The sequence below is a fragment of the Schistocerca serialis genome, chromosome 2 (assembly GCF_023864345.2).
Source record: "Schistocerca serialis cubense isolate TAMUIC-IGC-003099 chromosome 2, iqSchSeri2.2, whole genome shotgun sequence".
In the NCBI taxonomy this organism is placed as follows: domain Eukaryota; kingdom Metazoa; phylum Arthropoda; class Insecta; order Orthoptera; family Acrididae; genus Schistocerca; species Schistocerca serialis.
The window spans coordinates 507,511,931-507,533,287 of NC_064639.1; the positions used below are offsets into that span (position 1 = coordinate 507,511,931).

A 21,357-nucleotide genomic window follows, 5' to 3' on the forward strand; every position below is an offset into this window, starting at 1 on the left:
AGCAAGATCTCGATAGAACAAGTCTGGGACCAACTTGGACAACAGTTCGGTTTCAGTGCCATTATCCAGAATATCAAAGATCGGGTACAACCTCAGTGCACCAGTTTGCCTGAGGAGAGGATCTGGCGGCTTTATAACGCCTTTCCCGAGCGAAATAGTGCATACGTCCAGGCGAGAAGAGGTGCAACGTCATACTAATAAGTGGACCCATACTCCGAAGTTCTTTATAAATTTGACTCGTTTTTGTAAACAGTGAAATAACATCACGTATCTTTTCAGATTGCCAAGTGTCATTTCGTTTCCTGTTCCCCATGTTGGCGCTTCACTCTTTTGTCGGGCACTATATATTCCCATAGCACTTTTATTTTGCGGACAGCCACCTCGAACTGCAAGCTTCCATCCGTTAAACATGGGTGGTTCCATTGCTACAGTGTAAAGATTAAAATCAGCCGCTAGTTGTGTGGGACATTCTAGCTGACTAGAAATGACTCCGTGTTTGAAGAACAAATAGCATACGTATTTCTTGACAAAGGCAACTGCAGCCTTTGTCTTAGAGAGACATAACTTGATCATCCTCCCAGGTACATTTTGTTTCTAGTTCAAGGTGGTGGGCGTTTCACTCTTGCCGACCAAGCAGGAAAGTGAACGAGGAGAAGTTGTGCGAGGAATGGCGCGACGGCTTGCTGTTTGAGTCAGTACATTCGTGAACGATGAGGAAGAGGAAAGGGTTTTTGTGGGAATGTTGTGGGCGATGGGAAGTGGTTGCGAAATGGCAAGATTGAGGAAGGAGTGGCGTGACGCCGCAGACAAGAATGGAATTTAAGCGTCTGCGTCTAAGGAGAAGGACAGTGATCACAATATACACAATGTTTATTAATGAGCTATTAGCCAGCAGTTGTACGACACTCTCAGATGGATAAGGATCTTCGCGAAGATTTCGCAGCTTTTGTCGCACAGAACTAGAGTTTTGGGCTAGCAACGAGTTCCTCACAAAAAAAGGAGTCGGTCAAGAGGATTAGAATTTCAAGGAGTCATGTTGAAGGAGCCGTGAGATATTCTGGAACTGCAAAGAGGGGCACCAGATAGAAAAAGCTGGGAGCCACTGAGCTAGACTGTAGTACACCATCTCCACATCCGTGTCAGTTTACGCAAAGTGGATTCGGAAAAGCAGTCTATAACCACTTAAGGTATTTGTATGGCTATTTATTTGTGCATTGCACTGCAAATGTTCGGGTACAGATAATAAAAGTTATTATGTTTTCGGTTTCTGCTCCCTGTCAGCCTCCAGAGAATCGTACACATCAACATTGCCATCTATTTTAACTGTTTTTCGTTGTTTTCTTTTGTTTTGTTTTAAATAAAAAGCCACCTGAACACCGCCGCAAGCCGGTCCCAAGCCCGGGCCCATCTAAAAACAAGAGGATGGGGAAGTGTGGAGGGGGAGGAGTAACAACCTCGTAAAAAAACCAGGGTCCGTCCGGCTCCAGATGGTAGCACCCTGTCATAGGGCCCCTGCCTAGGGTTACTAGGTGAAACCCAGCCAACGGTCTCAATGGCGGAAGAGGAACAATTTCCCAACGCCAGAGAGCGGAAGAGCTACCTCCAGGGCTTACTACCTTGGTTTTAATTTCGGATTCGGGGCAACCCGATCCCCCAATTTATTATCCAACAATTACTGCAAAGCATGATGGGAACGTCGTCAAAGATAGACACTACTCCAAGAGGTAGACCGAATGGCAAATCCTCCGTTGTTCGTAGAAACAATGCAAAGGGGTCAAAGGATTTTGGAGGACCCCAACCAACATGTATGCAGCCCTCAACACTGAAATTTAAGAAAGCAACTATGTTTGCAACCCTAAATGTAAACTCTCTAATTAAAGTAGGAAAATTGAAATTATTGATTGAAAAGCTGAACCAGAAAGAAATTTTAATATGTGCATTACAAGAAACAAGGTTTTTAGATGAAACTGCTTTAGATTTTGAAAACTATCGTTTATTTAAAGGAAAACCAGGTAAAATCTTAATGAAACAAATGCCATACCTGGGAACAGCATTTCTGGTACATCACTCAATTTTAGATTCAGTTACTAACTTCTACTCGAGTTCTGAGAGACTATCCATTCTTGAGATTAAATGTAAAAACAAAGGATACTCTATAATCAACTGCCATGCACCCATAAACCAGGACAACAAAAATAACCCGGAGAAAGTTGAAGAATTTTGGGAGATACTTGAAATGGAACTGGATAGATGCTCAAAGAAGAACATAAAAATGTTAGTAGGCGATTTTAACGCACAAATAGGAAGGGAGAAAAAATACCATGGAACAGTAGGCCTCTTCCCAGGTCACAAAAGAACTTCAAAAAATGGAGAAAGGCTTATAGAGGTATGTAGGCATTTCAACTTGAAAATAATGACAACACATTTCAAAAAGCTGAGCCGAAAAACTAAAACATGGAGATCACCAAATCCACTTCTCGGAGAATTCCAAATTGACCATGTGGCTATCTCACTTCATTGTCAAGAAGAAATTCAAAACGCTAAAGTGCTGAAAAGCCTTGATGTTGATTCAGACCACTATTTGACTACGATTAAATTCAGACCACTCCCATTTCGAAAAGAGAAGAAAACCTTTTACAAAATTCCAAAATATAACACAGAAACGTTAAAAAATGAAGAAATTAAACAACGGTTTCAAAGAGCATTGCACAAAGATAGCGATGGCATATCCACAATAAATAAGGAAGCGGGATGGGAGGAGATCAAAAACGAAATAGTTGAAATAGCAAAAGAAAATTGTCTCGTGAAAAGAGTAAGAAGACATCCATGGTGGGACAATGAATGTGATGAGAACCTGGAGAAGAGACAGAAATTGTGGCAGAAATGGAACTCCACAAAAGATCCTCAAGATCTTGACAATTTTAAAATCCAAAGAAGAGAAACAGCTAAGCTTTTCCGTAATAAAAAAAGAAGACAATTTCAGGATAACCTAGAACAGATTGAGGAAGACTTTAAAAGAAATAATTCTAGAGATTTCTACAAAACTTTTAGAAAACAGCTAACCAAATACCAATCCCCAAATTTATGTTTTAAAGATGAAGAGAACAAGCTAGGTTTGACAAACAAGACTAATTGTGAAATATTAGCAAAATATTTCGAGAATCTACTAAATTGTGAACCACCCAAAGATAAAATGAGTTTTGAAAACCACCGAAATACTAATACCGAGTCAAAACCTCCAGACGCTGAAGAAATAAAACACATAATACACAGTCTAAAAAACAATAAAGCCCCAGGTGAAGACTCCATAGTACCAGAAATCCTAAAAATAATGGATACCAACCTCCCACAAGTTTTGGAACATATGTTTAAGAAGATCTGGGACGAAGAAAGAATTCCTGAAGACTGGCAGTGTGCCCTGATACACCCACTACACAAAAAGGGGGATAAGATGAATGTTAATAATTATAGAGGGATCTCGCTACTACCAGTAGGATACAAAATTTTGTCAAGGAAATTACTTCAAATCGTGGAGCCAGTTCTGGATAAAAAAATAGGTGAATATCAAGCAGGTTTTAGACAAGGTAGATCCTGTGTTGAACAAATATTTAACCTGAAAACACTAATTCGTTACAGAATCTCAAGAGGCCAGAGATTTGCAATAGTATTTGTAGATTTCAAAAAAGCATACGACTCGGTAGATAGAGAAACATTACTGAAAGTATTGGAAGAATTTGGGGTCGATACGAAAACAATTCAAATTATCAAACAGACGCTAACAAACAGTAAGGCCAAAGTTAAATTTATGGGTGAAATTTCAAGGAAGTTCGAAATTAAAACAGGTGTTAGACAAGGTGATGGTTTATCCCCAATCCTCTTCAACTGCGTACTGGAAAAGATATTGAGAATATGGAAAGAAGAACTCAAAGGCACCAAGAATGACATCAGAATTGGAACAAAAAAAGAAAAAATAGAAGTGGACTGTTTAGCTTTTGCAGACGATCTGGCAATAATTACAGAAAACGAAGAAATAGCTCAGAACTACCTGGAGAAACTACAAGAAGTTTCGGCCAGAGCTGGACTGCAGATTTCATTTGAAAAAACCGTGTATATGTCTAATCATAGAAATAACAAGAAAAATCTTATTACTAAATACGGCAATATTAAGAGAGTAGAAAAATTTAAGTATTTAGGTGAAATAATTCAAGTGAATGGTTTAGACAAGAGTGCAAACCAGGCGAGAGCAAGGAAAATGGAATTTGCTTTTCAAAAAACCAAAGACATATATAACAAAAAAAACATTTCGATTCAAGCTAAATTAAGACATTATAAAACTGTCATTAGACCAGAATGCCTGTATGCATCGGAGTGCCTAACTCTTAACAAAAAGGGGGAAATAGAAAACATGGAAAAGAAAGAAAGGAAAATTTTGAGAAAAATATTAGGACCGAGAAAGATTGGAGAAGAGTACAAGCTAAAGAGTAATAAGGAAATATACAAAACTATTGAGAAAGTGAGTGAGGCAATGCGTAAACGCAGACTAACGTTTTATGGTCACCTGTCGAGGATGGATGGAAACAGACTAACAAGAAAAGTGTTTGAACATAGTAACAGGAACGAAAAAACCAACAATAAATGGATACAGATGGTGAAAAAGGATTTGGCCTATTTTAATGTCACCCGTGAGTCAATCAGGGACAGGGAAAAGTTTAGACAAATAGTGAACGAAATTAAGTGTTTTCCAGAAGAAACGAAACTAAAGAATAATAACAGGAAATGGTCGGAAGAGCGGAGGAGGAACCACTCGAAAATGATGAGGAAATATTGGGAAGAGAGAAAAAAAGATCAAAAAGCCGGGCAAGTGAATTGTTGAACGTGGTCCAAAGATGGCCGAAATCGAAAGAAGAAGAAGAAAAAGCCACCTGATTATGGAAGTGCACTTCTCCAGAGCGCTTAATGGATTGTGGCTGATTACTGGCCGGCCGCGGTGGTCTCGCGGTTCTAGACGCGCAGTCCGGAACCGTGCGACTGCTACGGTCGCAGGTTCGAATCCTGCCTCGGGCATGGATGTGTGTGATGTCCTTAGGTTAGTTAGGTTTAAGTAGTTCTAAGTTCTAGGGGACTAATGACCACAGCAGTTGAGTCCCATAGTGCTCAGAGCCATTTTTAGAGCTGATTACTGATGCATGTGTCTTTCAATTAACGTTAATAGCAATCACCACTGGGCTTAACTTGAAATGGTCGTATTCAAATCGCCCGCTCTTCAATGTGAGTCTTTTGTTGTAACGTCAGTCCCTGTCAGGATAAAAAAGACATATTTTTAAGGAACGTGTCTTCTTGTGTGTTACAGGTGAGCGCACGCAGAACGCCGCCCGAGGTTGGTTAGCACTCCGCCTCGCGATGATTCACGCGTCGCACTTCGCAGCGACAGCGCGGATTTCCGCCACTTGGTACTCGCAGCCGCTACGCGCCTTGCGTCGCTCGCCAATCCCGTTACGCCTGTGCTCTGTCAGTTCGCAGCCGCTGCGCTCCGTGGTGGAAGGCCTCGCTCGCCGCACATGGCGGCAGAGGGCGTCGCGGAGACGTGGCGATGAGCAAACCTGGCTCACGGAGACCTAGATCCAGTGTCCGTGTAAGTGCAAGGGTTACGCAAAACTGTTTCCACCTTCACCAAATGCGGAGTACGACTTAGTCCGATAGACCGATACCCACATCAATTGATCCTCCTCTTCTCATGGGCAAATACAGCGTCTTCCGTCGTCATATTTTCGCCCCGTATTGATCGACCCATTAAATTTATCGGCTCCTTAAAAGATAGCCACAAGGTATACGGCTGAAATATCGGTTGAAGAAATGGAGTTGCTCCGGCTGCACATTCGAAATCTAATGGATCGTAAATTCTGAATACTGCTGTCAGTTATACAGTTCTTGCAAAGCAAACTGCTCCAGTTCATTGAGAGATGCTGAAACGAATGACGGGCGTCACTTTCATATGTAACCACATGAACCCGTACTAGCTTCCAACGAGACCACTGCAATCAAAGACGTACTTTGCAGTATTCAGTCACCCCTTCCTTTCCTCGTGCACTCATAATCACTAACGGCTTTTTCTCCTTTATATTCAAAGCCACTCCCCTCTTTTTTTCGATATTTTAATCCTTACTCTAGCAGTTTGCCGCGCAACTGTCATATTTACACTTGTCTCTTGCTCTGCAGTAGTCACACCAACATATTGAAGCTAGCGATACCACTCGTCTGTTTTGATACCCGTCTTCATCAAAAAGGCGCACGTAAACCTTTCATGAAACTGCCCAGTGCGTGAAGTTTGCAAAGTATTATAGCTATTCTTGGGACACCACACGCGTCGACTTCGCCAACGCACAGCGGAACTGTCTTTCACTCAAACCTAGACCTCAGGTTACTTTAGGGTAGAGGTCTACGCGGATGCGGATATCCGCGGATATATTCGCGGATATCCGCGGTATTTGTTACTTGGCGGATAAAATCGCGACCGGCGCGGATATCCGCGGGTCATCTGCGGATAATGAGCAAGGCATCAGCCCAGTACGTATGTTGCAATGTTAGCTGAAAACTTCATGTCTGTTGACATTCTTGGAACCTTGCAGGGCCCGGGTAGAGCGGATGTCCGTTGTTCTCAGCCCCTGACTACGACCGACCGACGTAGCCGTACCCAGGAGACCTGCGCCTAATCCGTTTTCGCGACCGTGTCTTCTGTGTGGCCTGTGAAGTGCTCTCTGGGTGGCCAACCTGCCCACTAGTGGTGGGCAGGAAATCGCGTATCTGTTAGAAATCACAGTGACTGAGAAATCACAGATATCACAGTAGCAACTTTACAGAATCTAACTGCGATTTCAGTCACAGTTAGCAGTTGTTGTAGTTGTCGTCTTCAGTCCTGAGACTGGTTTGATGCAGCTCTCCATGCTACTCTATCCTGTGCAAGCTTCTTCATCTCCCAGTACCTACTGCAACCTACATCTTTCTGAATCTGCTTAGTGTATTCATCTCTTGGTCTCCCCCTACGATTTTTACCCTCCACGCTGCCCTCCAATACTAAATTGGTAATCCCTTGATGCCTCAGGACATGTCCTACCAACCGATCCCTTCGTCTGGTCAAGTTGTGCCACAAACTTCTCCTCTCCCCAATCCTATTCAATACTTCCTCATTAGTTATGTGATCTACCCATCTAATCTGCAGCATTCTTCTGTAGCACCACATTTCGAAAGCTTCTATTCTCTCCTTGTCCAAACTGTTTACCGTCCATGTTTCACTTCCATACATGGCTACACTCCATACAAATACTTTCAGAAATGACTTCCTGACACTTAAATCTATACTCGATGTTAACAAATTTCTCTTCTTCAGAAACGCTTTCCTTGCCATTGCCAGTCTACATTTTATATCCTCTCTACTTCTACCATCATCAGTTATTTTGCTCCCCAAATAGCAAAACTCCTTTACTACTTTAGGTGTCTCCTTTCCTAATCTAATACCCTCAACATCACCCGACTTAATTCGACTACATTCCATTATCCTCGTTTTGCTTTTGTTGATGTTCATCTTATATCCTCCCTTCAAGACACCATCCATTCCGTTCAACTGCTCTTCCAAGTCCTTTGCTGTCTCTGACAGAATTACAATGTCATCGGCGAACCTCAAAGTTTTTATTTATTCTCCATGGATTTTAATACCTACTCCGAATTTTTCTTTTGTTTCCTTTACTGCTTGCTCAATATACAGATTGAATAACATCGGGGAGAGGCTACAACCCTGTCTCACTCCCTTCCCAACCACTGCTTCCCTTTCATGTCCCTCGACTCTTATAACTGCCACCTGGTTTCTGTACAAATTGTAAATAGCCTTTCGCTCCCTGTATTTTACCCCTGCCACCTTTAGAATTTGAAAGAGAGTATTCCAGTCAACATTGTCAAAAGCTTTCTCCAAGTCTACAAATGCTAGAAATGTAGGTTTGTCCTTCCTTAATCTTTCTTCTAAGATAAGTCGTAAGATCAGTATTGCCTCACGTGTTCCAGTATTTCTACGGAATCCAAACCTTATCTTCTCCGAGGTCGGCTTCTACTAGTTTTTCCATTCGTCTGTAAAGAATTCGCATTAGTATTTTGCAGCTGTGGCTTATTAAACTGATTGTTCGGTAATTTTCACATCTGTCAACACCTGCTTTCTTTGGGATTGGAATTATTATATTCTTCTTGAAGTCTGAGGGTATTTCGCCTGTTTCATACATCTTGTTCACCAGATGGTAGAGTTTTGTCAGGACTGGCTCTCCCAAGGCCGTCAGTAGTTCCAATGGAATGTTGTCTACTCCGGGGGCCTTGTTTCGACTCAGGCCTTTCAGTGCTCTGTCAAACTCTTCACGCAGTATCGTATCTCCCATTTCATCTTCATCTACATCCTCTTCCATTTCCATAATATTGTCCTCAAGTACATCGCCCCTGTATAGACCCTCTATATACTCCTTCCACCTTTCTGCTTTCCCTTCTTTGCTTAGAACTGGGTGTCCATCTGAGCTCTTGATGTTCATGCAAGTGGTTCTCTTATCTCCAAAGGTCTCTTTAATTTTCCTGTAGGCAGTATCTATCTTACCCCTAGTGAGATAAGCCTCTACATTCTTACATTTGTCCTCTAGCCATCCCTGCTTAGCCATTTTGCACTTCCTGTCGATCTCATTTTTGAGACGTTTGTATTCCTTTTTGCCTGCTTCATTTGCTGCATTTTTATATTTTCTCCTTTCCTCAATTAAATTCAATATTTCTTCTGTTACCCAAGGGTTTCTACTAGCCCTCGTCTTTTTACCTACTTGATCCTCTGCTGCCTTCACTACTTCATCCCTCAAAGCTACCCATTCTTCTTCTACTGTATTTCTTTCCCCCATTCCTGTCAATTGTTCCCTTATGCTCTCTCTGAAACTCTGTACAATCTCTGGTTCTTTCAGTTTATCCAGGTCCCATCTCCTTAAATTCCCACCTTTTTGCAGTTTCTTCAGTTTTAATCTACAGGTCATAACCAATAGATTGTGGTCGGAGTCCACATCTGCCCCTGGAAATGTCTTACAATTTAAAACCCGGTTCCTAAATCTCTGTCTTACCATTATATAATCTATTTGATACCTTTTAGTATCTCCAGGGTTCTTCCATGTATACAACCTTCTATCATGATTCTTAAACCAAGTGTTAGCTATGATTAAGTTGTGCTCTGTGCAAAATTCTACCAGGCGGCTTCCTCTTTCATTTCTTAGCCCCAATCCATATTCACCTACTACGTTTCCTTCCCTCCCTTTTCCTACACTCGAATTCCAGTCTCACATGACTATTAAATTTTCGTCTCCCTTCACTATCTGAATAATTCCTTTTATTTCATCATACAGTTAGCAGTCGCAAGTAGTATTTCACATTCAAAGACGTGAGCCGTCTATTGGTCGAATTTAGCACTGCTTTCTGCGATTTCAGTGACAAGTCGCAACTAAGAGTCGCAAGTAGCAACTAAAAAGCGCAGTTAACATACTTTTCCTAGTGTCACCCGTTGACCGACGTATGTACTTCGTTATGAGAGCCTTGTGCCTCACGAGATCGATGTGCTGTGTGTGCATATGAAGGGCTTATTTCAATAGTGGTACAAGTCCATTTTTGTTAATTTTGAGATATAGAGTCGTAAAGTTAAATGAGTGCTGAAAAATCTGCAGTTGAGATACCAGAAATATTCAAGCATATGGCTTCTTGTTAGAGATGAACCTTTATTTATATTTGTTTGGATCACTAATTTCAGAAGCATTATAGACAGAAAAGTGTAGGTAATGGACTTGTACCACTATTGAAATAAGCCCTTCATATTATATGACGACATGCACATTCAGCATCAGTTATGGTTGGTCAAATACTGCTGTGACTCTGAATGTATTATATTAATAAGAAGCAACATTGCCTTTTTCTCCTGAAAATATCAATTAACGTAACAAATGTGTTTGATTCTGCTTCCAATATGACAGTTTTGGTTAATGCTCCACATGCCTACAGGACTTTGCAATGTTAACACAGCAGAACTCAGACATCTGTATAAGTGTAGAGAAATGAAAACAGTCGTATGAATGCCTCACTTTTGTTCCGACACAGTTCAAGACTCGGGAGAAAAGTTGTACACCCGGTGTTCTACATGGCAACTTCACACGCAAGAACTTTTTGCCGACACTACTACCACCTACATAAGTAAGCTTTTCCTGTGTCACTTTCAAGTAATGCACTTAAGCTATTCCTGATTTAACTGGAAGATCTGTACTTCCCACTTTCATATCAACAGCCTCAAAATGCATATTGTAGACTTCGGGATATGTTACAGGTCGGTGTCACACCAAGATTGTGGAGAAAGGGGGGGGGGGGGGGCGGCATGTCACTCTCCAACAAGTGTTGACCAATAAATAAGTGGCGGAAAGTTACGGGTATAGGACGGCTTAACATGTGGAAAATGAGATTTTTATTATTCACTCAATGTATTTAACATTTATTATTCCTTTAAAATCGCACAACAACTTCAATAAAACACTTTAATCAGTCACACACTTATATCATAATTATTTCACTTTTAAACTGCAAATCTTCTAAGAGATGTCTTGAATCTTCACGAGTCTCTCTCAACAGCCTTGATGTGGATAGATATGTACAGCAACCAGTAATCAGTCAGAACTGCGTCTGCAAAAACACAAGGATTATTAAACAATTTTTGCTGTCACTAATTACTAGCAATATAATTGACAGAGTAGATTGCTAATATTTGCTATATCACATTTGCTAATATTTGCTATATCACATTCGCAAGAACGATCTCACTGAAGTAATTAAGTACATCAAAACGCTTAGAGACTAACCTGTCGTCTGACGAGAACGGTCTAAAGACTGGCAATTTCTTCAGATCTGTTGACAATGATATTTTGAATTATCACTTTACTGAGTGACTGAAATGTAGTTCAGGTACCTATGAACATAACAATATGTTAGAATTCATTTTCTAAACACGAACTATTACGGTACTGTGCGGCTACTTACATATTAATTACACTATTAATATTTTCACAGTTTTTTCTTTAATACAAACTTAAAGCCAACGGAAGAATAAACGTAAAACATACTTACCAATGACAGGTTTGTTGAGATGCAATTTTCTGTGTGGACAGATGTAACTTTTTCACACGGTGGTACGTCGCAGAAATCGCAGGAGTCACAGAAATCGCAGAAGTAGCAGAAGTCACAGAAATCGCAGAAGTAGCAGAAATCGCAGAAGTCGCAGAAGTAGCAGAAGTCGCAGAAATCGCGGAAGTAGCAGAAATAGCAGTGGCGGAGGGATACGCGACTTACGTTCCTTAACTGCGACTCTTAACTGCGACAAATCACAGTTAAGAATAATAGATACTGAAAAGTAGCATTCACAGAAATCACTGATATCGGAAAATCGCAGTTTAGCCCATCACTACTGCCCACTGCCTACCACACAGGTGCCCGTTGCAATTTTCCGCTGCCTTCAGTTAGCGCTTTGTAGTGACCGAGTGACAACGTGCATCGTAGCAAATATCAGTGAGAGTTCTTTCTTTAAATGAACACCATATCGATGGATACATTTTACATTAGTGAAGGAAAACAAATTGAAATCGCCAATTTGGAAAAAAAATTCGGATACGTATTTGATGGCAACGAAAAGATAAAAGATATAGTGGCTTGTTCTGCATGTAAAAAGGTATATTCCTACACTGGACACAAAAGTGGAACTTCAAATTTGCTAAAACATTCGTGTGAGGCTGGACAAAGTAGCATAATTACTTATTTAAATACCAAGAGAGACGTTAAAGTTCCTGAAGTTCCGCCAAATTTGAAGACAGCCGCGACAGAAAAACTTATCAATCTTGTCAGCAAAGACATTTTACCATTCGAAGTTGCGTGTGGATCAGGGTTTCTCGAGACGGCACAGTTTCTTATTGATGCGGGGGCCAAGTACGGTGCAGTGAGTGCTAAGGAACTGCTACCTCATCCAACCATCATATCCAGAAATTTCAAGGAAACGGCCGATAGTCTGCGTGAAACTGTTTTCGCAGAAGTGAAGAATATATTCAGAGATATAGGTGGAGCACTAACTGTCGACTTATGGACTGATTCGTACGGTAAAATAAACTATATGGGAGTGACTGCACATTATACTAATTATGAAGAAGTGAAACTTGAGGATCGAGTGTTGTGCTTTGAGAGTGAGATTAAAAAAACAGGAGAAAACATTAAACTTGAATTAATTAAGATACTACGGTCGTTCGATTTATTCAGTGCTGTGAATAACATCGTGTTCGTTACGGATAGAGGTCCAAATATTGTGGCAGCACTTCGCCAGTACAAGAGGCTCTCGTGCTCAGCACACATTCTTAATACTGTGCTGGAGCACACGACTCGAGGAGACGCGAATGATGAGAAGAGTGACGTGCAGCGACTAATAAATTCCTGTCGAGCTATCACAACTTTCTTTAAAAAATCTGGTCTTCAGAATCGCCTTCAGAAGTCATTGAAAGGAGATATAGACACACGATGGAACAGTAAATTCGATATGTTTGAGTCTATTAATTCACAATGGTTTGAAGTTCTGTCAATTTTGTCAGAGAAAAATCAAGATAATTTGATTGATTCTATAGACAAGAGGACGTTGGAAGATATAATAACCTTTCTGACACCATTTAAAATAGCTTCTTGTGATCTCGAAGCCTCCAAAAGCCCTACGCTTTATTTATGAGTGATGTGGAAGTTAAAACTTCTCTCCTTCCTTGAAAAAAATGATGGCGACAGCCCATTTCTGATAGATTTAAAGAGTACAGCCAAATCTATTTTAATCAGCAAATGGGACATATAGTAAAGAATTTCCTCGACATATTGTTAGTATTTTTACTATTCCCAACAAGAACATTTAATTAGCGTTAGGTAAAAGAAGGAAATATTTAACAAGCAATTTGTTTTGTTGTAATTTTCATATTAAACAGCTCAATTTTAAGTTTTTACTCTTCGCAACAAGAACATTCAACAGCTAACACGTCAATATTATTAAACTAGGTAATGATGATCTCATAAGTGCCTACCTAAATTTTAGCGTGCACTACAGTAACATTTGCAGCCGCCGAGCATTGTCGCTCTTTGTGAACAGTGAAACAGCCCGGCCGGAGCTGTGGCACGGCGGGCCTTGTAATTAATTACAAGTGGGACTTCAAACTACGGCTCACGACAACCAACAAGCTGTGACTGCGATAGCCCGTGAAAGATTATTCTGATCACATTGAAAACTTACAAAATTTCAAATCATCCAAAATAATAATGTGTCTTTTAATTTACCAGCCAATTAGTAAAGATAAGGGCTGAAATTCGTAATAAAATTGAACATTTTAACTGTTACTCGGTATTGCTTAACAGGGAACAGTGCCTAACATTTGAAGTTATGGGACAGTGGTTTTTATATAGACATCTTGAAATCGTTTGCAGTTTCATTAAACTCTGAAAAAAAATATTTTTTAACATTGAAAGTATTAACTGCGAAAAATGGTTCAAATGGCTCTAAGCTCTATGGGACTTAACATCTGAGGTCATCAGTCCCCTGGAACTTAGAACTACTTAAACCTAACTAACCTAAGGACATCACACACATCCATGCCCGAGGCAGGGTTCGAACCTGCGACTGTAGCGGTCGCGCGGTTACAGACTGAAGCGCCTAGAACCGCTCGGCCTCTCCAGCCGGCTATTAACTGCGAAATCTACTGCAAATTTTGTCTTAGTAATTTAGACCAATGTTGAGGATGTTTTAAAGTGTGGAAAACTTTGTTTAGTTGAGAATGAAACAGACATTTCATTTATCGCTAGATCTTAATTCGATAAATCAGTCAAAAGATGAGGTTCGAGATTTCAATCGTATTTTTAGCTAAAGCTAAATGGACTCCTAATTTCTATAACCACTGATTTTGTTGTCACTCTTCGGAAAACGAGTTATTTCTTCCAGACAACGTCAATTATTGCTGGCAGTTTAACTTTTTCACAGGTGCGCCATCGTTTTGCAGTGTAGGCCTAATACTGTAAATATTTTCACCTGGAAATGATGAGGAGTGAAAGCGTAAGCTATAATATAATCATCAGCTTATAAGAATGGCTTCAAAATTTGACACATCCAAGCAGTGAGTACAAAAAAACTGTCGGTAAATGATGCAATGTGCTAGTAACAGTTTAAAACCATCGTCATTTTCAGCTGCCTTGGCACAAGAACAGCAAAATATAATTGTTTCTATACATGTATTTTCATCATTTAATACTATTACATTGAATTTTATTTTTTTTAAATAGCGTTTCGAATCTCACGAGATCCGAGCCGCTACTGTGTGTGCTCCGGAGCGCCAATGCTTTCCTGTTGGAATGGTCTGCTTTAGAGTAGGTATAGAGCATTTCCTGTGATTTAAGAAGTCAAAAGTAGTTACGTTGTGGCAGAAATGGCACCCTAACAATAACTATCTCATTACATACCGTAATTCTAAGTACTACTGTCTATTACTATTAATTACTCATTCAAAACTTAAATATATACGGATGCGGATAAGGAACTTGCGGATGCGGATTAATTGATGCGGTTGCGGATTAGGACCTTGCGGATGCGGATTGCACTTTTCTTATCCGCGCAGACCTCTACTTTAGGGATTAATCTCTCAGCACACTCTACATTTTTTTTAAAAAAAAGATAGAAGCAAAATAAATATAGTCAGTGTTCTATTGTACCCCAGTTTGCGGACGTGTGGTGTTAGACGCCACTACGTAACAGATCAAAGCGGATGTCCGGTATACGCATGTTGAACTGGTCGAACCATAGTTACATTCGCGCCTAGTTGCCATAGTTACTATCACATTTTGTTCCACAGCCGTCATAGTTACTTTTATCTGTAGACTTCATAGTTACTTGCGCGTTTTGCTCCATGGTGCCATAGCCACTTGCCTTACACTTTTCTTAAACATGACTCATCTGTGTTCTGTTGCCATAAATATTCGACTTTTAACTGCCTCGTGTGCCAAAAAGAAATCATAACGAAAGTTCACAACTGTAAGTTCACGATGCTGAAAAACAAAAACCGTGTAGTAGACCTGCTAATGACGTTTAGGATCAGCTGTTCTTGCCTTAAGAGTAACAGGCAACTAAGAGGTAATGTAAATCAATATATTGACGTATTTTGCATTTTTTATCCGCTTATGCTCTATGGAATAATAATCTTCTATTCACAGTGCAGAAGAAACTATGAGAATTGTGTGTGAAGTTTACATCTCGCCGTTAGGAGTATATTATTTTAACTACAGACTGACGGAACATTTATTCACTGATAAAATTTGTTATCACCAGTCTGTTTGTTAAGAGAAATAAGAGATATTCACAAATACAATACTAAACGGGAAACATAGAAAAGAAACTGATGGATAAACGTAGGTAATCAGTTACGAAACGATAAGTGCTCAGCACGTAACGTTACACAGCAAAACGTTTATTTTTGAATGTGATAGACAGAACACGCAATTAACTGAAGTACGGTAGCCAATAAAAAAATAAATCCAAAATAAAATTTGTATCGTATCTCTCGGAAAGAACCTGGTAACGGTGAGTGGAAATATGATTTGTGTATAAAATGGCACGATCTTCCTATCGTGCTGTATTAGTGTTAAAACGCAACTTCTCGACGCTAAGCTCCATCGTCCTTGATACAAACAACTGACAGTTATAAATGTCGCTTTGATGACATAATCGGCTGGTGATTAATTGACTTACGTCGTCATGACGCCATGCTGACAGAGATCGAAATGATGTGTGCGATGTTTGTGGCACCTAACGTAAAAAAGCTCAAAGAAATTCTCTGTAGCTTCTCAACATCTCTCTTAAATTTCGAAAAACTTCTGACTGAGTTATTCAGCGGTGCTAAGTAACACTTATTAACGGAAATATCAAACAATATATGATATCAAATGAAATGTGCGAGTTGATCGAAGATTTCTTGGTACGAAGGACAAAGGTTCTGGAGAGTCATTGACGTATGTAGACGTTTCTTCTGGCATGCTCCGTGGAAGTGTGTTGTGACGCTAGCTTTTCATGTTTCGTGTTAATGAAACAAACAGCATTAATAGTAATCTCAAACTTTCCGCAAATAATGCAGGTTAGCTACAGTGAAGTACTTTCTGCAAAAAGATGCACAATTATTCAGCCACATCTGGAAAAGGTTTCAAAGTGATGCGATGATTAGCAACCTGCTTTAAGTGTTCAAATACATTAAATTGTGTACTTCATACAAAGAAAAGACGTATTATATGAGTACAATATCAACGAATCATAGTTGGAATCGATTAGTTCATACAAGTGTATGGGCATGAAATGGAATGACCACATAGGTTCAGTCGTAGGTAGAATTGATGGCAGACTTTGGTTCATTGATTGGATACTATAAAAATACAATCAGTCTACAACGCCGGCCTTTGTGGCCGAGCGGTTCTAGGCGCTACAGTGTGGAACTGCGCGACCGCTACGGTCGCAGGTTCGAATCCTGCCTCGCGCATAGATGTGTGTGATGTCCTTAGGTTAGATAGGTTTAAGTAGTTCTAACTTCTAGGGGACTGATGACCACAGCAGTTAAGTCCCACAGTGCTCAGAGCCATGTTTTGAGTCTACAACAAAGTTGTTTACAAAAGACTTGTGCGACCAATCCTACAATATTGCTACAATGTTTGGGACTCGTACCAAATAGGACTAGCAGGTAATGTTAAATGCCTACGACGAAGGACAGGACGAATGAAGACAGGTTTTTTTTCTTTTTTCTTTTGTGGGAAAGCTTTACGGAGATGCTGACAAACATGAAGTGAAGATAGCCGTCCACAATCCCGCGTAAACCCACTTAACAGTTTCAAGCACCGATATTGAATGAGAAATCTAAATATATACTACAGCCCCACCCCCGTATCGCTGGCAACCACTCTTCGTGGAACTAGAAAAAAACCCAATGGTACAATGGGAAGTACTCTCTGCCTGGCAGTTTATCATGGTCTGTAGAGTATTGATGTATAGATGTATAACTTCAAGAACGCACTTACATGCACCAGTAAGAATAGATGCTACCCTCCGTAAACCTATTGTTGCACCTTCTGGTCACCGCGTCCTCTTTTATGACAAAAACCCAGAAGCGCGATGCTTAGGTCAATGTGTTTCATCACAAGGAATTTTCTATTTTTTTTATGATGACACTTTCACCACGGTTAGTTTTTTCAATCACGGTTTTTTATATGCTGTCAGTGTTGTCCACGATGTTCGTGTTCTGTTCGTTTTGACTGGGCAATATAGTTGCGTACACAGACAGTGGATGTTGCAAATTCCAGGGACCCTGAGGCAAAGACTGTGACCCGATTTAATAAGTTTTACCGGATGCCACTCGGATTGCAGACGACGACGCGTTCTATGGGAGGATGATGTCACGATGACGGATGACGACATGTCAGAGGAAGGGTCAGTTGTTCCTGACGAAGGTGAAGAAGGTTATCTTCGAACACTCGGGTTTTCGCTCAACTATAATTTCGCACGGTAAGAAGACCGACAGTATTTTATGCAAGGATGTCGTTGCGAGAAATGTCGCACCCATAAGACTTGATTAACCTGCCGGGAGTGGAGTGCCGGGTAGATTGTTCTACAGCCCAGCTGCTGCTTAATGGAGGGCACGCGCTGTCGTAATAATGTATGTAGGCCAGGTAGCATGGCGGTGCCAGTGGCATGGCATTTGTGCAAGGCGTTTACGTGTCGGCAGACAGCTGCCCGCCGTGCATTGCGACTCCACGGCGTGACCGGCCTGCGGCCGTGGGCTGCCGCCGCCTGAATGTCCGTGAACACTCGCAATCGGACACGCCGTTTCTCTGCGAGCGTATTGCGGCTGAATAGTGCATTTTCCGGCTCCACGCTGCCTCACCGCCACCGTAAATAAAGCGAACGCCTCTGTCAAAATTCTGAAGGTATTACACCGTCCGCCAAAAAAGGGCCGAGACTGATTGTGTTCCCGGTATATAAGCGACGTCAGCGCAGTGACAACGGTGGCAGCGTGAACCAACTACAAACAGCAGATTGTAAGGTGCCTCTTACGCGAGGAAGACATTTTTACCAGTTTTAATAAATTATTGTCTCTTATTGATGTATTCACGATAGTTAGGAAGTGCTGTAGTCCGTAGCCGGCCATGAAATGGCTCTGAGCACTATGGGACTTAACATCTATGGTCATCAGTCCCGGCCATGAATCTGAGAGCATTTCCCACGCTGGCTGGCTAGGTGACGAAGCAACCCTATGTCGCGCGTAGTGGGGTGGGGCTCGGCGCTGGACCGTAGCAACAAGCGTTAGCCTGGGAAATATACATGACGGGAAGTACCGCCATCTTGGCGCGAAAGTCACCGATTTTGTTTATTTATATTTAATAATTAAAGTCATCTATGACAACATGATTACTAGGAGGAGCCTCTGCATGTTTAAAACTATTTATCATAATTTTGCCTCGTTAAAATTCACACCCGTTTGTTAACAAATGCACGAACTTGATCGGAAATCCACGAACTGTGACGAAACTAGTAAGAGATACGGGCTGCGCGCCAAAGTCGGCAGTCGGCGTTAAGAGCTCTTCCTGTCTTGTTCGATGGTAGCCATGCTCTCGGTTACGAGTAGTTTGTGATATGAGATACTCCAAAGTTGATCGACAGCAATTTCAGATAATTAGCTTCCACCGACAGACATCCAATGCGCCAATGAAGAATCTGCACGGGACGACATTTACGAGAGCTGCACCGCGCGCAGGTAGGAGGAAATCCGACGACACGACCCACGAAGACGGATCAAGAAAGGTCCGACTTACTCTCGCAAATTCCGGGTGGAAATGCCGACCAATTATACTGTACGTCACATATACCTCCCTCTACGGACTCGCGGCTAAGCTGAGTAATAACACTATCAGTTTAGAAGCGAGGGGATCTTGCAAGAAGTGCATTCGACCAGTCGGTTGTGAGCATGCAGTGTCAAGTACTGGACGTGCGACTATAGTGTATCAACGTAGATATGTTACAAATCGCAATGGAGCAACAACACTAAATCAGTTGTTTAACATATTCTCTAGAATATTTCGAAGAAGAGAAAAGTGCGAGCTTTCTCCTGCACACATTCGCTCCTGAACGAGGAGAACGACAAGTTGACGCCTCCCGCGACTTGATTGAAATGCAAACTGCGGACAGTTTGTTCCTGGAAAAAAAGCATCACAGGCGAAGAGAGTTGGTGTTATTTATAAGAACCTACAACACAGCTACAGAGTGCAGAAATTCACGTGAAGAATCAACGCTTTTGCGACCTAACTGACATTCAAACCAGTGTGATGGGAGAGTTGAAGAACATCCTAAAGGAACACTTTTCTGACAGTGTCACACGGTTGTGTGAACATTATGTGCGTTGTACTCAAGTGAAAGGAGACTGTGTAGAGCATCTTAATCCCTCCCCAGGGTGCTCACAACTCTTCCGTGAGTATCTGCTTGGCTACCATGGGGCCCCAGCCTTTGCAGCTTTACTTCCTTTCCATGCTGCAAACTTATACATCCACTATCCCTCTCCTGCTCTGCATCTCCAGCGGATTGTTTTCTTGGTGCAGACCCTACTTGGACCTGGTTTATGATTTGGACTCGAGTTTCCACTTCGGCGTTCTCTACAGCATTTCATTAAATAAACAAATGGTCTCCTTTATTAGTTTTGACCTGCCACCAATTTTCAAAATTTTCCAGAAGTGCGGAGCGCAGGGAAGGTCACCCAATGTGGTGTATGCTCCACCTTTGTGCCTTTCCGTCTTTGCACCGTTCCCTTTAATAACGTAATACACCCAAAACCCAGCATGATAGCCATCTCATTGTGGGGAGGCTCGTCAAATACCTGCACGGTGGCAGCTCCCTGAGCATGCAGGGATCGCATTGTTGGTGCCTAAGCTGAAAACTCCTCATGTATGCCAAGGAGTATGTGCCCAGCGTGACTGGGGCACTGGGACTCCGAGCAACAAATTACTGGCTGGCTAGCCATTACTGAGGCTGGGTAGTGCCCGTGGGGGGAGTTCCTATTCAGAGGCGGTGGCACCATGGTGGATAGCTGCAAAAGAGGCGGATGAAGTTATCTCCTGCTGGTGGCCATATAGCACCAGCAGTCTCTGTGAAATAACACTCCTCTTTTAATGCAGATGGATATGAGCCTAAAATGTTCCCTTCCCTGCCTGTGCTGTGAGAAGGACACAGGGCTAAGCGGCAAGCAGAAAAACACTACCCCCAAGATTTAGTTTGCACAAGGAATGATTGGGATTCCTTCCTGGTCGCAGAGTACGTATTCTTTGTGGAGAACTTAGAAGACAAGTTTGGGGAAGTTGAAGTCATCTTCAAAATGAAGTGTGGGTCAGTTTTGATCAAAATCTACATCTACATCCATACTCCGAAAGCCACCTGACGGTGTGTGGCGGAGGGTACCCTGAGTACCTATCGGTTCTCCCTTATATTCCAGTCTCGTATTGTTCGTGGAAAGAAGGATTGTCGGTATGCTTCTGTGTGGGCTCTAATCTCTCTGATTTTATCCTCATGGTCTCTTCGCGAGATATACGTAGGAGGGAGCAATATACTGCTTGACTCTTCGGTGAAGGTATGTTCTAGAAACTTTAACAAAAGCCCGTACCGAGCTACTGAGCGTCTCTCCTGCAGAGTCTTCCTCTGGAGTTTATCTATCATCTCCGTAACGCCTTCTCGATTACTAAATGATTCTGTAACGAAGCGCGCTGCTCTCCGTTGGATCTTCTCTATCTCTTCTATCAACCCTATCTGGTACGGATCCCACACTGCTGAGCAGTATTCAAGCAGTGGGCGAACAAGCGTACTGTAACCTACTTCCTTTGTTTTCGGATTGCATTTCCTTAGGATTCTTCCAATGAATCTCAGTCTGGCATCTGCTTTACCGACGATCAACTTTATATGATCATTCCATTTTAAATCGCTCCTGATGCATACTCCCAGATAATTTATGGAATTAACTGCTTCCAGTTGCTGACCTGCTATATTGTAGCTAAATGATAAGGGATCTATCTTTCTATGTATTCGCAGCACTTTACACTTTTCTACATTGAGATTGAATTGCCATTCCCTGCACCATGCGTCTATTCGCTGCAGATCTTCCTGCATTTCAGTACAATTTTCCATTGTTACAACCTCTCGATACACCACAGCATCATCTGCAAAAAGCTTCAGTAAACTTCCTATGTCAT

The 21,357-nt window shown here is 41.5% G+C and overlaps 1 protein-coding gene across 1 annotated transcript in view; it reads left to right on the plus strand.

Annotated features, from left to right (window-relative positions):
• The window catches only part of LOC126457474 (uncharacterized), a 402,668-nt gene that overhangs the window by 112,805 nt on the left and 268,506 nt on the right, over positions 1 to 21,357 (plus strand). The window lies entirely within an intron of this gene.